Below are 7,229 nucleotides of genomic sequence, written 5' to 3' on the forward strand. Positions count from 1 at the left end.
TATTGAAGATGTTACTCGATATGCATTACCCAGACTATGAACATTAAACTATGTACATGCTTTTAATGTTTTAGTTATTCATTTTAACAGCTTAGAAACACCCTCTGTTTACATTAGAGTGCTAATAGGATGTGAGGCAAGATGGCCACCTGTAAGAGAGCTCTGGGAACCATGTGGCTCTGTATGCTCTACAGCCACTTTCGCAGCAAACATAAACTCCAAATCACCCCCAGAGATGCAGAGGAGACACAGAGAGAGGAACCCAGTGTACACAAACTGACAGATTTCTTATTGTTGCTGCTGGGCGTGGACCGCCAGAGTGGAGGTGACTGGGGTGCTACATGGCCTCCCATGAACGGATAGGAAGACGTTTTCAATCACCTCACGCAATACATTATTTATCAAATCTTCAATCGAGCATCAATCATCCCTGAGAGGTACTTTGTCCTCTCATTCAGTGGGATCGACTTCCTCGGCCCTTGAGGCTTGCCTGCCTTGGATCCCAATGGAGACCCACGGCACGAGGTAGGACCCTCCATAACTAATGCGTGCTTTCCCATGGAACCAACTACACCTCGTATAGACTGTTTTCCTACTTTTCCTTCCTGGATGCCGTGCTCAAGGAGATGCTGTGGTCCTTGCTGTCTCACAACACACTGCTGGATTTACATAACTCTAAGGTTACCCTTAAAGCTTGTTGATGCGGAAGATAGACCAGACCTGACAACCTAAAATTTTGTGGGATATTGTATACAGTACCTCAATCTGAGCTTTTTCTCTACCTACAACAAATGATTTCCATGATGCTTCCAGATATTTCTCCAACAGGGTGTGTTGTCAACAGGGCACATAAAGTGACTCAAATCATTGCACCGATTCCTTTTTTTCCATGTAAAAGAGAAACTTATGCTTGCAGTAAGAAATGTAGACGTGTCTGCCAGATCCCTACTCTGCAATTACCATCTATGTGGACTTCTCAGGCTACTATTTTGGTGAGATGAAAGTTGATGCAAGTGACCAAAGCACTTTGCTTCAAAGACATACCTAATTGCTGGGGGTTCCTGATTTAACTACTGCTCACTAGACAAGGCATACAGCATGTCATCTCTTCTCTGGATGTGACTTGGAGAATGGGGAATCTTGATTGAAAATACAACTTCAACAACAACTGTGACGTGCTATTTGCATTTTGGGGACTTTTTACTGTTTTTTTTTTTTTTTTTTTCTTTGTGTGTGTTTCCCTGCCAACACTACTCTCTTTCACATTTACCACTTTTCCACATTTACATTTTAAGTTTCTGCTCTATTCACCTGATACCTCTCAAACAGGTTCTGTCCTTGTTAAGCCTTATGTAAATTTCCAGCATTGTTGTTTTACATGCAATGGTAGATAAAATTATTTCAATTAATATAAAAGGGCTTAAATAGTCCCGATGAATGTTCTGTGTTGTGAGCCATTGCTAAGCACAGGTTTTGTGATGCTGTGCTGATGTTTTTCTGTCTGGTTATTAACCAATAATCAAGCAAGCCTGGCCATGATACTTGTACAGTCCAGTCATTCTGGTGAATCTCCCATCTTCACCTACAAAAGTTGAATTTCTTGGCTTGGCTACACATGTAATGCTGAAGTGCAAGTTCTTATATTGGATTTGATTGCTGTAGGGGCGATTCTTTATGTGCTGGACATTTACCTTAATACACACAAAATTTTGAAATATCGCCGCTTGGGATACTTTTAGATCCCATTCTTACTCAAAACTGGCTCCTAAGAGAAAATTGAAAAATTCACACAAAATTGTGAAGATGTCTTCTGTCTACTATAAAAGTTTAAATAATCTCAAAGATGATCTGTTGACTCAGCGACATCATCTTTGGTATGGAAGATTTCCTGGAATCGTTAAAGCTTCCTGATCTTTCTGTATCGGCTTAACAAAAAAAAAAAAAAAGCATAACACCCCCTATTCAATTTTGGAAATTCAGAAACTTATTCAATCGCTGCCTACAAATAAAACACCTGGCGCAGATGGCTAACCAAGTCTTAAATCCTCACTTATTGACCGTCTTCTCCAAAGCTGCTCTGTTAGGTTCCTTTCCATCTGAGATGCTACAAGTTTTAATTATAACAATCCTTAAACCAGGGAAAGATTCAGTTCCCCCGGACGTTAAGCCTCAGATTTTAAGGATTTTAGGATTTCGAGCCATTTCAGCATTGTATACTTCATCAGCTAGAATTCTTTCCTCAACTGCTTAGTATTTCGAATAGTCTACTATTACACTGGGGAACAATTTTGAACACATTTTTTGTTGACTTCAATCTTTAGGCGTATTTACACTAAAACAGGTATGCTGATTCTGAAAGTGCAGTTAGTTTTCTTCTATCATTTCAGGTTTTTTTCTCTACTGCTTATATACGCAAAATTTATTTTTCTACTTGCACACATATTTCCTTTCTTTCAGATCATGTCTGGCTCTGCTGTTTCTTGTCGTGCCTAAACAACCCAGATTCATTTTGTTATATCTGTGGCATTTTCATCATTCCCAGTCAAAGAGTGAACATCAGCACATTTGTAGAGCAAGCCTATTTGGAGTATTTCAAAGTTAAATTTAATGATTAAGATAAGTCTTGGGCCCCTCATAAGGTGTGCAAACAGTGTGTTGAGGGTTTATGGATGTGAACAAAGAGAACATGTGATAAGATGCCATTTAGAATACCTATGGTTTGGCAAGAGCCAGTAGATCATTTCAGTGACTGTTCCTTTTGTATAGTGAAAACTTCAGGATAGAACAAGAAAAATAAATGTAACAGAGTATCCTAGTCTACCATCGGCTATACACCCAGTGGCTCATTCAGATGAAAACCCAGTGCCGGTTTTCGGTACACTACCCTCTCTTGAAAAAACATGATTATGGTGATGAACTAGGTGACAACAATGATGAAGAATTTGAAATTGAAGAGGAGTCTGTGCGTAAGGGAATTTATCAGAATGAGTTGAGTGATTTGGGACTATCGAAGAAGGCTTCAGAACTCCTAGCAACAAAACTGCGTGAGAAAAACGTATTTGAAAAAGGAACGAAGGTATCCTACTTTCGAATCAGGGAAATTGCATTTCTGCAGTACTTTAGAACAGACAGTGGCTTTGTGTATTGCCATAACATACCTAGTTTAATGGAGGAATTGGGAATTCCAATCTAAAACTCAACTGAATGGCGACTATTCATCGATCGCTCAAAACGGAGCTTAAAGTGTGTCCTCCTTCACAATGGCAATATATTTGGGTCAGTCCCAATTGGCCATTCAATTTCTCTTTAAGAAGAATATGGAGACATAAAGAGTCTCATGTTGTTGCAATATCATCAATACAATTGGGTTAGCTGTGTTGACCTTAAAATTGTATGCTTCCTTCTTAGTCAGCAAAGTGGATACACCAAGTATTCCTGTTATCTGTGCATGTGGGACAGCAGAGCTCGTGTGAGGCATTGGGTGGAAAGGAATTCACCTCCAAGATCTCATAGAGTAACAATAAATCCTTTTATGAACAAAAGAAATTTAAATAAACAGTACATTCAAGTTATTTCTTTATTTTTTCATTGTATGTAAAATTTGTATGTTTTTTGACAAAAATGGAGGGTACCCTGTATCATAAAAACTGGATGTGATAGCAAAAAACTAGGGTCATTTCAGGATTTACCCCCAAAAATGTGTACAAAACAAGTGTAAGATCTAACTCAACAAAAAATTCACTCCCCAGTGTTAAGCTTGTCTTAACCATGAAACAATTGGCTGATTATATCAGATGCCATGTGGAAATCCATGGGATCCCAGCAGCCTCCTATGAACACAAAATGGTCTGATGTGCTTCTCACTTTATCGAAGCCTTATCTCCCCCTCCGATTCTTGATGATATACAATTTTTTGAGAACTTTGTCATTGACAATTGAATATTGTCATTTTTTATTTCAATAGAGAGACAAAAACGTAGCATACTTGAAGGTTAACCCCCCCAGCGGTAATCCCGACTGTAACTAAAAAAAAAAACGTACTCAGCTCCGTCGCTGTCGCTGTCCCCCGGCGTCCTGCTCCTCCGATCTCCAGCAGCAAAGTGCAGATGCAAGATCTTTGGGGTTTCCCCGTGACTTCGGTACATGCACCGGTGCGGTCTGGAGGATCGGAGGGAAATTCAAATAACTTTATATTGGATTCAATACAAAATAGCTGTACTGAGTCCAATACTCTCAAAATCAGTAACCATGTTTACTTTCTCTGATTTGCTGACCTTGACATCAAATACTTCTTTGACACTAAACCTGTCTAACCTCTATCTGCCTCCCACTCAATCTTTTTATTTAGATTATAACTTCAGATTACAGATTATAACTAGAGTAACCCCTTGCATCTAAATCCATTCCACAGATAATGGCTGTAATAAATTACTGTATTTATTCAATGATAATGTGGTATCCCCTCTGTTTTATCAGAGATCCATATTTCTAAATTCTTCTCACATTTTGAAATGGGAACCAAAATTAGGGTCCTTATTTACAGAACAATGCACAAAAGCTGTCCTTAGCTCTGCTAGATTCTGTAAAATATACAGTTAGGTCCATAGGTTTTCTAATTTTGGTTCTGTACATTACAATTATTTTAAATAAAACAACACCGATGCAGTTGAACTGCAGACTTTCAGCTTTAATTCAGTGGGCTGAACAAAAAGATTGCATAAAAATGTGAGGAACGCATGTGAGGAATTGCATAAAAATGTGAGGTAAAGCCTTTTTTTTTTTTTTTTACACAATCACTTCATTTCAGGGGCTCAAAAGTAATTAGACAATTGACTCATAGGCTATTTCGTGGGCTGGTGTGGGCAATTCTTTCATTATGTCATTATCAGACATGATTTGGTCAAAGGAGCTCTCCATGCAGGTGAAACAAGCCATCCTTAAGCTGAAAAACATAAAAAAAACAATGGGAGAAATTGCTACAATATTAGTAGTGGGAAAATCTACAGTTTGGTACATCATGAGAAAGACACAAAGCACTGGGGAACTCAGCAACGTCAAAAGACCTGGACGTCCATGGAAGACAACAGTGGTGGATGATCACAGAATCAATGATCAAATCAAATCAATTAATGTAGAGTGTGGTTTATATAAAAAAAAAAAAAAAGAGGAAAACACAAAATATATTTATATATATAAAAATATTGTATTTACAAATATTGACCTCTTTGTTGCCGAGGAGGTGGACAGCCCTGTTACATGGGATTATATTATGAATTACCCAAGCCTGCTTAACCTACTTAGAGCATTCAGAGATTCAGCTTACACTTTTTATAGTGTTTATTAAGTAAAAACATACAAAAACAGTGCATAAACAAATACAGAAAAATAAGGACTAATCTATGAACGATAGCAGAACTATAGCAACAGCAAAAAAAGGGAAAACTGTAAAATAATACTTAGGTAGAGTTGGTTTTCCTAGTCCAAGTTGCTGTGTAATTCCAAGTTATTAGTGAGAGTCACTGGGCTCCCTGCAGTGCTCAATGTGTCAGTGCCGTTGTCCTTAGCAACAAGATGGTAACAGTGAGAGCTGTCTCTACTAGACTTACATGGCTTTTTATATGTCAACCATAGAGGTGGGACTTATACAACAATGGCCGGGTAGAGCTGTCTCCACATGAATTATGATGACTGTGGACACTTCCAAAATGCCTGGGTTCTAGCAATTATTAATAGTTTCACAAGTACAGGTTTTATGAACTGCCAACCCCCAGATTATTTATCACAACATAATACGATGTTCATAGGGACCAACCTAGGCATGTCTGTGACTTATGGTTTACCAGAACAGGCTAAATATGGTTTCCAGGCTTTCCTGAGGCCTAGGAGACTAGTCCTTGGTCTCAAAATGCTCACCACAACAATCCAACTACAAATCAGTCAAATTACTATTTTATACATATACTTGTACATGCTCTTATCATCTCTCGTCAGGACTACTGTAACATCCTCCTCTCTGGTATTCCACTAACCCGACTCTCTCCTCTACAATCTATCATGAATGCTCCAGCCAGATTCATCCATCCTTCCCTCCGCTCCTCCTCCACTGCATCTCTTTGTAGTTCTCTCCATTGGCTTCCATTTCACCTTCATAAAATGCATTTATCATGCATGGGCAGAAGGCAAAATATTGCACTTTAATTTTCAACAATAAGAACAAGTTTTAAAAGTTAACACTAACACACTTATCACATACAGATCATGCTGAAAACACAATATTTAAATTCTTTAAAAGGGCTGTGTAGATTAAAACCCTTTCCTTGGTGTGGCTCCTTTGATGTTAGACACTGGTTTGCAATGGGTTAAGGCATAATAGTCAAGTTCATATATATATATATATATATATATATATATATATATATATATATATATATTAATGTATACACATCGAGATGTTCACATTAACCATTAGGTTCTGTTTGAAATGCTCATCTAGGGGAGCTACAAAAGGAACCAAACACCTGACTGTAATATGATAGAAGGCAGTGATTTACAGTACTCAATGTCAGCAGCTAAAGGGTAGACAGCAATGAAAACAGCAATAACATAAGTAAGTAAAGAAAATACTGCTACAAATACCTGACATCACCACACAAAGCATGCGTGAATGATCCCAAATTCAGTTGCCAGCACTGAGGGACTGCAACACTGCTAGGAATAAAATGCTAAGGATTTAGGGAAGCATTAGTCATTCTGGTGCCGATTTTAAACCCCCAAAATGGAAAAACATTTTTTGCTGCAGCTGTAAATTTTAAAAGAACTTTTTTTATATAGTGCATTGAAAGACATACAATATAGCCAGATTACCTTCCCTGTTCTCTAACTGATGACAGGAAACTGGAAGCAGAGGCAAGTTAATATTTGGTCTGTTATTGCTAAGGCCTGCCTTGTTAGGATTTGTTGCAGTAATGGGTTGTACACCTCTGTAAAGCTAACTCAAGGCACTAACATATGAACATAACACTCCAAACATTAACATGCTACAGCATAGGCAAAGGAAACAGAGGGTAGAAGAAAAAAAAAAATGATTGATAGCACATACCGTGGAAACTTAATTTGTAGATGTACAATTCAAACTAAAACAATCTAAGTTTTTTTGTTTTGTTTTTTAAAACAGGAGATAAGTAGAACAAATGTTTACACCTGGCAATGATAGTAAAGAGTTCATACCA

General features: G+C 37.9%; 1 protein-coding gene across 1 annotated transcript in view; it reads right to left on the reverse strand.

The window, feature by feature from the left end:
- Positions 1-6,397: 6,397 nt before the first annotated feature.
- The window catches only part of KLHDC10 (kelch domain containing 10), a gene marked incomplete in the record, with an annotated part of 23,832 nt that continues 23,000 nt past the window's right edge, over positions 6,398-7,229 (reverse strand). The window contains 1 exon segment of the mRNA XM_072399065.1: positions 6,398-7,229.

The sequence above is a fragment of the Pyxicephalus adspersus genome, chromosome 2, assembly GCF_032062135.1.
Source record: "Pyxicephalus adspersus chromosome 2, UCB_Pads_2.0, whole genome shotgun sequence".
In the NCBI taxonomy this organism is placed as follows: Eukaryota; Metazoa; Chordata; class Amphibia; order Anura; family Pyxicephalidae; genus Pyxicephalus; species Pyxicephalus adspersus.